The sequence below is a fragment of the Eleutherodactylus coqui genome, chromosome 3 (assembly GCF_035609145.1).
Source record: "Eleutherodactylus coqui strain aEleCoq1 chromosome 3, aEleCoq1.hap1, whole genome shotgun sequence".
Classification (NCBI taxonomy): Eukaryota; Metazoa; Chordata; class Amphibia; order Anura; family Eleutherodactylidae; genus Eleutherodactylus; species Eleutherodactylus coqui.
The window spans coordinates 219,083,732-219,098,489 of NC_089839.1; positions in this window are offsets into that span (position 1 = coordinate 219,083,732).

The window sequence follows — 14,758 nt, forward strand, 5'->3', positions numbered from 1 at the left end:
TGTGTGCACATTTCGCATGTGCTAAAAATTAGGACCTGCTCTATTTTTCTGTGTATAGCGCAGCAAAAGTCCCATAGAAGTCTATGGGAAGTGCGCAAATACACAAGGAAAAAGGTGTGACACTTTGCAAAACACGGGGAGAAGAACACATCTGGACTTCATTACATTTAAATATCCATTAAATCCGCACGCAAAAAGTACAGTAATATGCTCAGACACGTGCGCACATCTACCATAACAGGCTCATTCATGCACAAAAGCATTGCACAGGTACGAGCGCTTTTGCGCATGGGCTCGTGTAAAAACTGCTCTCAAAATGAACCCTTTTATTGTTCTCGCACTGTATGCAAGCATAGATCCATTGCATGGACCAAATTGTTTGTAGTTTGACTGCACGGATGGTCTCGGGAGCTCTTGGTAATGCCCCTTCACTGCCCCTCTCTTAACAAGTGACTTGGAGACATTCTCCATGTCATCAATGCAGCCATCAAAGTCTCGTGCGCCTGAGACCGGCGCATGCACACAGTAGCAATGGGTGAATCTGCGTAAAACTAGGAAATATGTACTGCGCATGCGCTGGCCTCAGACATCACAGCGCATAAAGAAGACTTCGACTGTTGGAAGATTTGGCCAAAATCTTAAGTAATACATCACATTTATCGGTATTTATTAGAGATGAGCGAACGTACTCGGCCACGCCCCTTTTTCAAAAAGATTTGGGGGGCGCCGTGGGTGAGTGGGGGGGTTGCAGCGGGGAGTGGGGGGGGAGAGGGAGAGAGAGAGGGCTCCCCCCTGTTCCCCGCTGCTACCCTCCGCTCCGCCACGCCTCCCCCCGCCCCCCGAATCTTTTCACCCGAGTACTGAAGTACTCAAAAATCGCTGTGCTCGATCGAGTAATTACTCGAAACGAATAGGTTCGCTCATCTCTAGTATTTATCATTACTTTTGCAGTAAGCAGTCCGGTTTAAGATGCTGCGGTGCCTGGTGTGTCAGTGCCAGTGTAGTTCACTTTTGAAGTGCAGAGCTCTGAGTTCGGGTTTGTATACCCACGGTCAGGCTGGGACACACTTCTGCACTCCATATGTAAAACAGATGATGCAGAAGACAGTGTGGCCGGGCCCTAAGAGATGCCAGAACAGGCAACCAAGAAAAGTCTGTGTATAGTCCCTCCTTGTCGAGGTGAGAAGGCACCTCCTGGCCAACAGCAAACTTCCAGATTATTGGGGGATGAATGACTTCAACGGTACGTTAATATTGTGTGAGTTTTGCGCTTTGAAAGACGCACAAAACTTGCACCGAAATAGAACCTATTATTTGCAATGGGTATATTTAGATGTGCGATTTTTTTTTCTCTTGCAGCGATACCGTGAGATGGGTAAATTGCAACATGCTCTATCTTTTGCCAATATCACCCATTATTTTCTATGTGAGGCAAAAATCGGAGCATACTTGTGCATTGGCCCAGTACATGCTTTCCTGGCCCCCTCCATAATGTCATACATGTATGTCTTATGTAGATGCTCTGTGCAAAACTGTCTTGTCATTCTGTTATGTGTATTGCACAGCTGCAGCAAATGAGAGGTTAATGTCTGCAAAGTTGAGCTGTCTGTAAATGTATCAATTCTATCCAGTCATGTGCTATGAGAAAGGCTATAAATTTGAGTGGTTGAGAGCAGGAAAAGAGTTCTGTGTTTTCTGAAGTGGTAGTCAGGATGTCCAGCTGCAAGGGGGCAACTTTAGCCCTCATGTAGTGAAGCATGGAGGAGAAGGAGATATTTTGCGAGCGCCAGGATCAGCATGAGCAGTGAGTGAGCCCAACCCATCTCCTTGCATATTGTGCACGCATTTGCACTATCATTGACTTTCATGGGGACCTTTAGTGCGCAAATGTGCAGGAAGATGTTTTTTTTCATGGCTGAAAACTTGCAAGAAAAATACACACGTATTCATTTTTATATATTTATATAGCTAACTAAACTCCGTGCACACAAGATCATACGCACGGATGTATTATATCCCCCATATACATGAAGATATCTTATTCTTTTAATAGACTTTTGCTACTGTTACAGTGTAGGTGGTAACCTTAAGGCCTCATGTGTCCACGGCTAAAATAAGATTTAAAATCCGCAGTGTTTTTCCCGCAGCGTGATCCGCGTCCCATAGGGATGCATTGGACACCCGCAGGTAGTTAAATACCTGCGGATGTCATTTTCCCTTCAGGCGCTGATTGCGTCTGCTGGAAAACACCCGCGGCATGCTCTATTTTAGTGCAGGTCTTCTGCAGGCTTCTATTGAAGCCTATGGACGCCGTCCAGATCCGCGGAACACCTGTACCTGAATTTCTGCTCTTCGGCGCCAGAGAGCAGGAGTTCAAAAAAAATGGAGTGCCCAGCGCATGCGTGCGGCACGCTGCTGGCGTGCCGAGCACATCCGCCGGGCCAAAGAAAGAAGATCCGGCCGCGACGGAGGGAAGATCCGCAGTGTCCGGACAGGTGAGTTTAACCTTATTTTCAGCCGCATGTCCCCGGGAAAGGAGAGACCCGCCGCGGGATTCTGCATGGAGAATCCGCGGTGGGCCTGATTTTCCCCATGGACATGAGGCCTAAGAGAACTTTTAAAGTAGCTATTTGCTATAAACCACACTTTTGTCCACACATGTCCAACATTTTTACGTCTTGCCATAAGAGAGAGGACCACATGTACACTGTTATGTGTAGTCCATGGAACACAAGGTTTGATTGCATCATTACATACAAGGTGCATCTCCCAAAAGGCTTCCCCCCCCCATACACCTGTGGAATGCATGGTAGCATGCAACGTCCCGTTGGTTTGCATTAGCACGTACATAGACCCATCTCCTGCATGACATCCATCCTGCGGAGTCAAAAGTGGCCTAAAACGCCCCTCTGCAGTACGTCATCAACTATACGGGCTTGATCCACTATGATGACGTTTACTCAGAGGGAATCTAAACCCAAGAATTTTATTAAACACTAGCGTACCCGTCGCGCGTTGCTGCGAAGACAGACATACATACATTCGTTGCTGCGAAGACAGACAGACATAGCTATCCAATCCAGTTATTTACACTTTGCTTGTCTGCCTGCGTGCCGTGGATTATTCTAGGGGTTTTCCCCAGCTCGCAACATTGTATCCAATAAGCGAGTTCTCCACTAAACATTGTTCTCCATGAAAGAACTGAGCGTACCTTTTTTAAAAATGACGGCAGCAGCGACCAATGAGATTTTGTAGGCCGCTGCTTCCCCCTTGCAGGCTGAATAAAATAGCCGTTGTGTGGAACATCCAATTTATCCGGCTGCTGTGGCTTCTTGGGAAGATAGCCTAGTACATGTTTGCCCACTTCCAACTCCAATGGAGACTGACTGTAAATGGCTGGCGTGCTCTAGTATTTATGGTTCCAAGCTGTACGTGTCATTGCATACAGTCTATCTATCTATCTGTCTATCTGTCTGTCTGTCTGTCTGTCTATCTGGGTTATTGCATACAGTCTATCTATCTGTCTGTCTATCTGGGTTATTGTATACAGTCTATCTGTCTGTCTATCTGGGTTATTGCATACAGTCTATCTGTCTATCTGTCTGTCTGTCTGTCTATCTGGGTTATTGCATACAGTCTATCTATCTGTCTGTCTATCTGTCTATCTGGGTTATTGCATACAGTCTATCTATCTGTCTGTCTATCTGGGTTATTGCATACAGTCTATCTATCTGTCTGTCTATCTATCTATCTGGGTTATTGCATACAGTCTATCTATCTGTCTGTCTATCTATCTATCTATCTATCTATCTGGGTTATTGCATACAGTCTATCTATCTGTCTGTCTATCTATCTATCTATCTGGGTTATTGCATACAGTCTATCTATCTGTCTGTCTATCTATCTATCTATCTGGGTTATTGCATACAGTCTATTTATCTGTCTGTCTATCTATCTATCTATGACATCAGGAAATGAGAGAATTAGATTCCGTACGTAAAATTTGGACGCTAATTCTTTGGCGCTTTGAATTGAATAATCGAGTTGGGACCCATTAGCTTTTCCCATTTATGACATAATCAATGCTCGTGCCAAATTTCAAGTTTCTATGACATTGGGAAGTGAGAGAATTAAATTCCGTACATAAAATTTGGACGCTAATTCTTTTGCGCTTAGAATTGAATAATCGAGTTGGGATGAGACATAAGGCCTTGCCCATAAGCATTCCTCAACCTCCAAGAACTGAACCTACCTACCTGAATGAGATTTTGTAGGCCGCTGCTTCCCCCTTGCGGGCTGAATAAAATAGCCGTTGGGTGGAACATACAATTTATCCGGCTGCTGTGGCTTCTTAGGAAGATATCCTAGTACTTGTTTACCCACTTCCAACTCCAATGGTAATTGGCTGGCGTGCTCTAGTGGTTCCAAGCTGTACGTGTCATAATAGAGCCTTAATGACATCACAATGCAGCTTTATAGAACATGTTGGGGCATGTTCAAGGGCGTCCGATGTTGATGACATCAGTGATGACATCACAATAGCAGGTGGCTTACTTATTCGATCTACGTGGGGGGGTGGTAACTTTCGACGACGCTCGCGCGCGCGCCATTTATCGTAGGATAGATGTACTATGCCTATAATCTTCCCAGGAGTGTACTCAACAACTTCCCAAAGTTTCATGGCGATCGGATGAATGGTGTAGTAGCGCATAAAGGACAAACAGACACGCACGCACGCACGCATACAGACATACATTCAATTTTATATATATAGATTGTCGCCCGAGTCTACTAATTCTGAAAACCACCTAATAACAATGCAAATGAAATCATAGTTTGGTATGTTTCTTAACGCTAACGGTAATTTATGCATGATGTCATCCGGATTGGCGGTCCCGGATACGTCCTAAAACATTAGGGATATCTCTATAAAAGGAAATACATCTCTAAGAACAGGTCTGCTTGAAAAAGGGGCTAGATATATCCTCGAAACACATTGCATCTGTGACCCCCGTATGTTTTCTATGCATGCATGTTTGGATCTATGGACTAATAAAAACCCTTACTTGAAGTTTCTGGAAAGAACCAACTTTCTTCAGCCTGAAATTCAGTTGGGTGGTCGCAATGACAGAGACCTTCCATAATAGTAAGTGTTATGGGGGCCCCTCCTGAATGGTGTGTATGCTCAATATTGTGTTATCAGTGTTTTTCATGTTGCAAGAATGATGTCTATTGCCTACTCTGCAGCAGTGAATGAGTTAAGTGTCTGGTATGTGAGCTGACTGTCTGGAAAATGTATCTTTTGTCTATCATTTGACCAAGTCTATATATGTGCCTGCAAGGTGTGTATAAGGGATTTCTGAGTTCTGTTCTGGTCCTGTCAGAGAGAGGAGTACAAGGCAGCTATCTGTGGGTACCTTCAACCCACAGACACAGAATGGAGGAGGCTGAGAGGATGGCCCAGTGAATGTAGGGACTTCTACTCCCCAGAAGTTCTGCAGCGAGCTCCCATCCGTTAATGTGAACCGGTAGAGACAGAGAGAGAGAAGTCTGGTGCCGGGCCAGGACCTACAGATAACTGCCTGTGGTTTCTCCTTATGCCTTAAACAGTACCTGTGTGTGTGGATTTACTCGGTCACCCAGCAATCCCCCATGGAAGCTACACGGGAGTGGATTTACACCGTCGTTCAGGAATCCCCTGTTGTGGAAGAAACCGTGGCGTCACAAGACAAAAGAGGACTAAAGGTAATCCATTATTTGGGTTCCCCTTTATTAACCTGCCCTCAGCCCTTGGACGTGTCACCAGTTACCCTCCGAGTGGGAGACGGTAGAGCCACCGTGACTAGGCCCAAACTCTACCCCACTGTCTCCTGGGCCGTGGCCTGCTCCTCGGACATTGCACATGGGATCAATTTTTTATTTTTTGTATATTCATATTATCCCTGGATCGTCATTTTAGATCTGGTGCTGGTTCCTTGCTTTCCATCTGATATGGATGCACGTTGTGCATAAGGTACAAGGATCAAGTCCATCCAGCTTCTGGTACGCCATCCAGGTTTGCGGTCGGCTCAATTACTTTGGTTGGGACTGCAAACTCCAGGTGAGTCCAATACTTAGCAATATCATTTTCTATTAGAAATATTAAAGACAACTCCCACCTCCACAAGGTAAGGCATGCTATTTAAAAGATTGATTTCTAATAGATTGTTATACTTGAAAAAGGTGTCTGAGAACGCTGAAACGCGTTGTTTGACTACCGCTGCAAGATATTTTTTCTTGCATGCCATCCCGTTGTATCTTTTTGTTTTGGAATAAATTTATTTAAAAAAAGACTGTCCGATCTGACAGTTTGCTTGCTCTGAACAAGAAGACCCATAACAGGAGCGCGGAAAGAAACCTTTTTTTTTTTTTTTTCTTTGTAAACTACATCTATTAGAAATATGTAACCCATCATCATTAGGGCGCTGTCCTCTAACCCTTGTATATTTTCTCCTGTAGGGGCGCTGTAGGGAATTTAACACTTGGTGACAGGTTTTTCTAGAGATTACAGCTGATTGTTGGGGGTCTCAGCATCAGAACCTTCTGTGGTTATGTTACGGCACTCTGCCCCCCGAGCGCCAGGTGGGGTGCCCTGATCTTCCCGCACCCCACTGTCCCTGCCTACTTGCCTCGGCCCTGGCTAACCCCAGGCGGACAACTGGGCGGCGGTCCCTGCTCTGGCTAGGGACCTGGCGACTACCTAGATGGAACTCACTAACGGGGGACAGAGTGCCGACAGAAGAGGCAGGTGGAACAGACCAACATAACTTACAAGGCAGAGCAAGGCTGGAGATGGAGCTCACAGGCAAACTGGAAGGGCACTGACTAGCAACTAGAGCAGACTGAGACAGACCTGACTAGACGCTAACAGAACCAATAACTGGCAGTGAGCTCAGGTCACTGCCAGTCTTTTAACTTCAAGCCTCCGCCCAGGGGCGGAGAGTGGGAGGAGCCGACTCTCCCACTGTTGCATATGGAAGGTGGGGGAGAGTGGGCGGCACCCTACGGGCGGACACGCCCCCGCACGCTGGCTGCCCCACGCCGCCGGGAGAGCCCCGCCTGCAGAGCTCCGAGACGCCTTCTTTGGTTCCAAGAGTTAGAGAGAGCTTGTCCAGGGAGACTCAGAGAGTCCTTTTTACATGAAAACCTTTGAGGAAGGCAGAAAATAATTCTTGAGGCATTATCGCCCCAGAACTCTTGCGGCACACAGGTGGTTTTTATCCTGTTCATGACGCCAAGATAGCTCCGCCCTGCAGCATCCAAAGAGCAGGCCCTCAGCCTAGGAGACAGCGGGGTAGAGTTTGGGCCTTGTCACAGGGCTCTACCATCTCCCACCTTGAGGGTAGCAAGGGACCCGACCAAGGAACCAAGGGCAGGCTATTAAATGGGGGTAACCCAACAGCAGTTTACCTTCCGTCTTTGGTCATGTGGGATGCCACCGTTCCATCCTCTGCGGTTAATCCAGATAATGATGAGAAATAACAGCTCACAAACAAGGAATAACTTTTAAGGAGCAGAACCGGGAACGGATAGAACGCTTGTTTACTGAATACACAGTCCAAAATACTTTACATCCAGCAACAATTGAATAGGCAAATCAGTTTGCGCTGTGACAGGGAGGATTCTCGGGTAGGCAGGAGAAAACAACAGCCCTGTTATCTGTGGGTCCTGGCCCCAGCAACACACTTCCTTCTCTTCAGCTCTCTACCAGTACACACTCACAAGTCCCGTTGCATTTCGTGTTGACTGGCAACCCCTGTCATCCCTCTTTCTCTCTCTCCAGGCTGCGAACTCTTGAGGGTAGTAGTCCCCAAGCAGCCATTAGGGCATCCTCTCGGCCTCCTCCATCCTGGTCCTCCGTAAGGGAAGGAACAGTTTCTCCTAGAACATAGCAGACTCACTCGTGCCCTCCTCTGTAGAACTCCAGACAGACTCTTGCACTGGCTCAGAACTTCTGTAATGTTATAGCGCTCTAAAAAGACATCTAGTCCCCCCTTAAAATCCTCTATTGATTTTGACATCACCATGTCCTCAGGCAGAGAGTACCACAGTCTTACTGCTCTTACAGTAAAGAACCCCCTTCTGTGTTGGTGATGAAACCTGCTTTCTTCTAGACGTAGAGGATGCCCTCTTGTTACCGTCACAGTCCTGGGTATAAACAGATCATGGGAGAGATCCCTGTATTGTCCCCTAATTTATTTATATATAGTTATTTGGGTGTCCCTTAACCTTTGTTCTAGGGTGAATAATCCAAATTGTGATAGCCTCTCTGGGTATTCCAGTCCTCCCATTCCGTTTATTAATTTAGTTGCCCATCTTCCAACCCCCTCAAGCACTGCAATGTCTTTTCTAAGTACTGGTGTCCAGAACTGTACACAGTATTCCATGTGCAGCCTGACATGTGCCTTATATCCCTCGCCCCTATACCTCTTTTAATACAGCACAAAACTTTATTTGCTTTTACAGCTGCTGACTGGCATTTATTGCTCCAGTCAATTAGTACACGCAGGTCTTTTTCTATTTCACTTTTCCCTAGCAGTACCCCATTTACTGTATATTTGTGGCATCCGTTTCTTCTGCCCATGATCATAACCCTAGATTTATCAATGTCGAACCTTATTTGCGATTTTTTTTACCCAAGCCCCCAGGTTATCAAGGTCCATTTGCAGCTGTATATTGTCCTTCGTTGTATTAATTATCTTGTATAATTTCGTATCGTCTGCAAATATTGATATTTTACTGTGCAGTCCTTCTATTAGGTTATTGATAAATATATTGAACAGAATGGGGCCTAATACTGAACCCCACTAGCCACGGTGCACCAATCAGAGTATGAACCATTTACTACCACTCTCTGCTTTCTATTTTCGAGACAGTTCTTAACCCAGATACACACGTTTTCGCCCAGTCCGAGCTTCTCATTTTATATATTAACCTATTATGCGGCACGGTGTCAAATACTTTAGAAAAATCTAGATATATGAGATCAATATCTGCTCCCAGGTCCAGCCTAGAACTTACTTTGTTGTAGAAGCTGATCAAGTTGGTTTGACATGATCGACCCCCCCCCCCATGAACCTATTCTGATGAGGAGTTACACCGTCTTTTTCCTTGAGGTATTGCAGGATGGCATCTCTCAGAAACCCCTTGAATATTTTCCCAGTTATTAAAGTGAGACTTACAGGCCTGTAGTTACCAGGCTCTCTTCTTGCCCCCGTTTTCTATATTGGAACCACTTGGCAGTGCACCAAAACAGTGGTACAATCCCGGTCTCAATAGAGTCCCTAAATATTGGAAATAATGACCTGTCTATCATGTCACTTATTTCCTTTAGAACCCTTGAGTGTATTCCATCTGGGCCTGGCGATTTGTCGATTGTAATCTTTTTTAGCCAACTTTTTTTAGGCAGGTGATATTTAGTAGGAGTTTCATTTTATCTCCCTGCATCTCATGTGACATTTCTTTTTCTCTCATGAATATACTTGAGAAAAAAGCATTTAATAGATTTGCCTTCCCCCATCATCTTCTATGGTTTCTCCTGCATTATTTGTTAAAGGGCAGGACTTTCAGTGCAAATCCTTTCACCGTTTATATAGCTGAAAAATAGTTTAGGGTTATTTTTGCTCTCTTTGGCAGTGAGTCTCTCTGCCTCCTCCTTTGCAGCTTTTATCTTTTCCTGACATATTTAGTTTTTTTCCCCTGTATGTTTTTAGCGCTTCTTGTTATCAATCTTATTTTATTGAGTACATCTCAGTTTGGCAATGCAGGTTACAAAACTTGAGGTTGAAAGACCTGGAAGAGGCAACATAAAATGGGACATGCAGGTCCCTATCAGAAGTTATTAATTTAATTATTTGTTAACACAAAATTGCAAATATATTTGTATTATTTAAGCATACAAGAGGTCTATACTTTCCTGCAATATTAATATTTTTGATAAAGGATAAACCGAAATCAAAACATAAACAAATAAAGTAATAACATAACCAATTAAGGGTGAATGCCCACGGACAGATTTGCATTTCGTTTCCCACAGTGGAAATCCGCACTCGAATTCCGTAGTGGCAGGGTTCTGTTGAAGCTAATAGCTTTCTGCCTGCCAAGGCACACATGCAGATTTGTACTACGATTTCCACAAGCGTGAAAGAATTGCAGCATGTTCTATTTTGCCAAGGTGATTCGCTTGATAGTAGTGGTGAATGCTGGGAAGGCTAAATCCTCCTTGTGGTATCTTTTGAATTAAATAGGAATGGGCCATTCTCGGTTTACAGGGGTCCCAGATATATTGGTTAATGAGGGTTTTATGTTTGTTGAAAAGGTGTTTGGGTACTGCTATCGGTACTGTATATATAATGTATAGAATTGCTGGTAAGACATATATGGAAATTAAGGCTGCCTGTCCACAGGCGTTGCGATATCCACCGCGGGATAGCGCTACGGGGGAGCAGGAGCCAGCTGACGAATCTCCGCAGTCAGCCTATCTGACAGATAGGCTGACTGCGGAGAACTGCGGAGAATGGCTATGATTCTCCGCTCGTGGACAGGGTGCCTGGGCTTTCCATAGCAACGCTATGGAAAGCTTGTACAGCGATCCCCGCGGCCGGATTATCACTGCAGGGGGATCGCAATTCAAAATCACCCATGGACAGCAGCCCTAAGTGTTTCCATCCCATTTATGAAAGGAAAGGTATATCTAAGCTCTGCAATTGGTTTTGTATTTTCGTTAAAAGTGGAGTGTAATTAAAGGGGTTGTCTCCGGCACGAGTGGCCCCATTCAGAAAACAAGAAGACCGGACTGCGCAAGCGCGTCTAATCCGGCGATTAGACGCTGAAAATTAGACGGCTCCATGGAAACGAGGACGCTAGCAACGGAGCAGGTAAGTGAAAAACTTCTGATAACTTCTGTATGGCTCATAATTAATGCACAATGTACATTACAAAGTGCATTAATATGGCCATACAGAAGCGTATAGACCCACTTGCTTTCGCGGGACAACCCCTTTAAGTTTATATAGCATGGACGTGTCCTATGTTAGTGTAATACCCAGGCATTTGATACTGGCAATGGCCATGTGAAATAAGATTGTTGTTTTATGATTGGTATTGAATATTCGGGGACAGAAATATTTATGGCTTCAGACTTAAAACTTAAAGTTTTGTTTTGTCCCGTAATGCTGCAGTGATTATATCGCCATGCTTGACTGAATCCATCCTGACACCGACAGATATTGATTTCAAAGGGCATCATATAAGTCTTCCTTTGTCCTGTAGGGGCGCTGTAGGGAATTTAACACTTGTTTACAGGATCTTCTAGAGATTACAGCTGATTGTTGGGGGTCTCAGCATCAGAACCTTCTGTGGTTACTTATCACTGAGCACAACAGATGCCATATATAATAAGTAATGTATTTATTACATTACAGAAAGAGCAAGATTACAATAACTGTGAATATGAAAAAAAATTCTCCGAAAATGTGTAATATGTGACCATCGCCCAGATCCGGGCATCTCTGGCATTAGATCTCTGGTTAAATCCTAATACATAGAATAGAAAGAACAGAAAGACAGTAACGTTGTTTTCAGCCTCCATGATGTACAGCGTCGCGGCTTCAGTTGCACAGATCTCTTTTGCAGCAGAGGGTGTTGGGGTTATGGGCCTTTAATATTGCACAGTTTGACTCTGTGATGCATCCGCGGGCCATAGTAAACACTAGAAGAGGAACAGAGGAGATCAGGAGGAAGTCATAACGGTAAGTGTAGCAATAACTGTGGTTACATTGTAAGATGAGACAGGAGGAGACGGCGCCACCTGCTGGGACAAACACTGGATCTTAGTGGAGGGAGTCATCCACAGCACACAACAACACTCTATAGATTTACCATAGGAGGGCTGAAGGTGGCGCTGTATAGGACTCGTGTGTAGAGATTGATCCTCAGCTACCTCCATCGGTTGGTCCAAGGATAGTCAGTCCCCCCCTCACGAATCGGGGAGGCTTAGTGGACTGGCATATTTGCGCCATGTATTACACACAAATTTTGCGCGGGTAATACGCAGTAAATCGGACCCATTGATTTCAATGGGTGCATTCACATGAGCGTATTTTTGCAATATGATTTTGTGCACATTTATTTGTGTGTGCAAACATGCGGGCGTAAGCGCATTACAGTCATGCAAACACGCAATGTATTTGAGTGTCCCAAATGCGCTTACGCTCGTGTGAACCCAGGTTAAGGGTGTCAGCCTCAGGCTTTCTGCACCTAAATCTGCTGCTGATTAAGCTCCACCTTTAATTGAGGATACGCCACGGATTTTAACCCTTGTATTTCAAGGATTGAATTCTGCAGCAGAAATCGGCAGCCTAAATAGACCTGCTGCGGATTTAGAATTTACAGTGTCTTTCTAGAAGGCTGCAGATTAGAAATTTTCCGCAGCATGACGAAGGGATTTTAGAGATGTCCCGCACGCGGCTTGTACTGGAAGCGCTGGGGAATTTCCGCTGCAATTCCAGGAGGAAAAATTCTGCAGCTTTTCCACCACGTGTGAAGACGGCTTCACTGATTTATTTTATCCTTCTTAGCGCAGCTTTACACAAGCGTATGTGCAGTTGTGCACACTTCAGCGCAACTTATTTTAATGTACCTTTGGCACTCGCAGCACTTGTTCATTTGCATGCATCCACTATTTAGCCTTATGAGGTCTGGAAGTGTTTTTTTTTCTCACTGAATTGCGCAGCAGATTGCACATCATCTAAAAATGTGTACGGACCTACTGATATCGATGGGTTCTATTGTCTGTGTATTGTGTGCGCAAATACGCCCATATAAAAGTGCCTTTAGGTTGCATCTACACAAGTGAGTGCGATGCCGATCCGAGAAACTTAGATTGATATCGCACTTGCAAATCTGCGATTTTTCTTTCAAGTGCAATGTCTTTTATAAGAAAAACACATTGCATCGCATGAAAATTGTATGTTGTTTCAACAGGAAACATTTTTTTTTAATTGCATCGCAATCGTATCTGCTAATTTTCTGCTCTCATAGGAAATAATGGGCGAGATCTCCCAAAAAATAGGACATGCTACGATTTTTCTATCTTGCAGCATCACTGCAAGTAAAAAAAAAAAAAAATCGCCCACATAAAAAAAACCCATTGCAAATAATAAGCTCTATTTTCATGTGTTAATGTGCATATCACAACGCGCAAAATTGGCATGGAGAATTTGCCTGTGTAGTGACCCAGAGTTGGAGTCCCTTTTAATTGTGTCTATCCATTGTGAATTGCTTTGGGCATTTGTCTGTTTGAGTGTCCATGACATTGTGCTGTTTTCGTCTTGAGAAGGATGATTAAGTCTGGATGTTTGTCTCCCTCCCCTGTTGGATGTGGTGTGATTGGTTGAGTTTGAAGTTGAGGGGTGAAGCTTGTAGAAATGAAGGGTGGAGGAATGAGAACTGTTGGTTGGAAAAATGTAGTCGGTGGAGGATGATGTGTTTCAAGTGCCTGAAACTCTGATGCGTCCACTGGGCTGAGTTTAGACGTACCCCAGATACCGATGAGCTGCATTCCCCATGGGGATACAGAGGTCAGAACCAGTCCCGGTCTAAGGGTATGGTTCCGAAAGCACATCCTCTCCCGCTCATGTATGAGAGGAAGGAACTGTGTGAGCTCCGTTAGTGCAAGTCAGGCGTGAGTGATGGTCCCATAAGTGTCGCTAGTTCAGCAAGGAACCAAGCTTTCATGTGTAATTTTCACGCCGTAATTGAAGTGTTCGTCCGGATGAAGTGTCCATCAGATAACTGCAGCTGATGATGTTCTGTCTTATGGGGGTTATAAAGAAAAGCATTGTACTTAAAAGTTGTTCAATCATTAAATTTGGAAAATTGAAGATGAGAGCATCAAGTTAAAAACGTATGCCTCCGGTTTAAAACTATCTATTGACTGTGGACTCTTTTATTTGGTTCCTAAGATCTTGTACTTGGAAGGGCACTGGCATCACGTGAACAGTTAAGTAAAGCTTTTCTACCAGCAAAATTGCTCATGTTACCCCTGCGTGTAGCTGGGCCTAGCCGCATTTGGACTTCACAGGGAGGAGATGGTAGAGCCACCAGTGACCTCGCCATCTTGTTATCCCCAGTCCAAAGACCGGTACCTGGGACGCTGCACCTGTGTGAATTCATCTTTAGGCCTCACACAGGCGTTTGCACAGAAATGCAGTGTTTTTCAACGTTGCGTTTACTGCAGATTTCGCCTGGTTTCAACAGCGCTGGCATGCTTTAAGCCAGCATTTTTGGTTAAAGGAGATGTCCCGAGGCAGCAAGTGGGTCTATACACTTCTGTATGGCCATAATAATGCACTTTGTAATATACATTGTGCATTAATTATGAGCCATACAGAAGTTATAAAAAGTTTTTTACTTACCTGCTCCGTTGCTAGCGTCCTCGTTCCCATGGAGCCGACTAATTTTTGGCCTCCGATGGCCAAATTAGCCGCGCTTGCGCAGTCCGGGTCTTCAGCAGTCTTCTATGGAGCCGCTCGTGCCAGAGAGCGGCTCCGTGTAGCTCCGCCCCGTCACGTGCCGATTCCAGCCAATCAGGAGGCTGGAATCGGCAGTGGACCGCACAGAAGAGCTGCGGTCCACGAAGGTAGAAGATCCCGGCGGCCATCTTCAGCGGTAAGTATTGAAGTCACCGGACCGCCGGGATTCAGGTAAGCGCTGTGCG